The following is a 1674-nucleotide window of genomic DNA, read 5'->3' as shown; positions in this document are numbered from 1 at the left end:
GTTTAAAAAATATTTTCTTTTACTTTTTATTAATTACTTTGTAATATAAATAATAGAAAATATTAGAAAAAGTATATATACGTAAAAATATCACGTATAACATCAATATATAATAAAAAAAATTTTCAATTTCCTCCTTTAAAAAATATTAAAATGATACTTCTCTTTCCTTTATTTTTATAATGTATATTTTTTTTCTTATAACTTTTAAAAAATCTACTCTTTAATCCATTTTAAATTTTTGAATTAACAATATTCATTTTTTAAAAAAAAAAATTGTTTTTATAAAAATATTTTTTACCATTAAATTTTGCTTTGGAACTCCTAAGAGAGCTTTCCTATCACATCTTTTCACACTTTTCTTTTTTCTTGTCAATGTAATCATTGGAACACCCGTTTCATTGATCATTACAAAAACAAATAGACTTAATTGAGACATAAACAAATAGTAAAATGTTTCTGGTGATAACTTGAGTGGCGCTAACTTAAGGTAATTAAGATGAGAGCTAGCTTGATCTAGGGTGCTTTTTGAAATAAATAAAGAAAAAGTATAGGTAGACAATGAAAATATTAAATAATGTAAATAATAGAAATATTGGATATTTATTTCACTAAGTGTATGAATGATTATTCTAATATTAAAATTTAAGTGAGTAATTTAAAAATATAGTGTGCTTTTATTTAACCGGTGGTTGTTTATGTTTTTAAATAAATTATTGGTTATCTAACATAACTCAAAAATAAAATATTTTAAAATAAATCTGCATGTGCTCTTTTATTAAATCCTTCTAATAATACAAAACTGTGGCGTAGAGAGCTATGGATTTTTTATTATAATACATAAGGAGCTGAAGAAGGCATAATAATGATTGTATCAAATCAAATGATCTTTGGCATGGCAATCTGGGTTGACGCTGCTGTAAATACAATTGCAGACTGTACTACTTAAGCACTGGCCACTTGCAACCCCCAAGTTACTTGAATACTTTTGATCACATATTGAAGAACAATGCGGAATAGTGCATACATCAATAGGTTCTTTCGCTTGACATTTAGTTAGACGTTGTGCCTCTACTAACCCACCATCTGCAACAATAAAACAGGATTATTTGTTATCAAAAAAAAATTTCTACAACACATGACAAGGATGAATCATGAATGGATAGATGATCAGCAATGCTACTTAGTAGTACATACCATAAGCAAGGAAGAGAACAACAAATAAAACAATAAGAGAAGTGGACATAATTTGATTTCTCATTATTTTCTGTAACACGAGAAATATTTGTATAGAATTATTAGACGTGTTTGAGCACGAGAATAAATTTAACTAGTCGCTATGAGAGAGCACTATGAAGATAAAATTATCAAGGCACTTATTTTTATAGTGGAGGTTGAGAAAAAAAAAATTAGAAATAATTCGACTTTAATTGGTATTAATTAGTCATCTTAAATTTATGATTTTATTTTATTGATGATTGACAGTCACCAAAAAAAAAATTTATTGATAATTGACGAATTTAATATTCATCCATTATATATTATTAATTAATTAAATTTACAATCAAAATATGTCATATGACATTTTTTTATAATTGAAATCAAATCTTTTTTTTCAAAAATTAATTAAAGAGATTTCACCTTTCTCTCCTTTTCTTTTCTATGTCTCTTTCT

This window comes from Arachis ipaensis, chromosome B10 (genome assembly GCF_000816755.2).
Source record: "Arachis ipaensis cultivar K30076 chromosome B10, Araip1.1, whole genome shotgun sequence".
Lineage (NCBI taxonomy): Eukaryota > Viridiplantae > Streptophyta > Magnoliopsida > Fabales > Fabaceae > Arachis > Arachis ipaensis.
The sequence above is the reverse complement of the archived record's forward strand: the minus strand, read 5'-3'. Positions refer to the sequence as shown.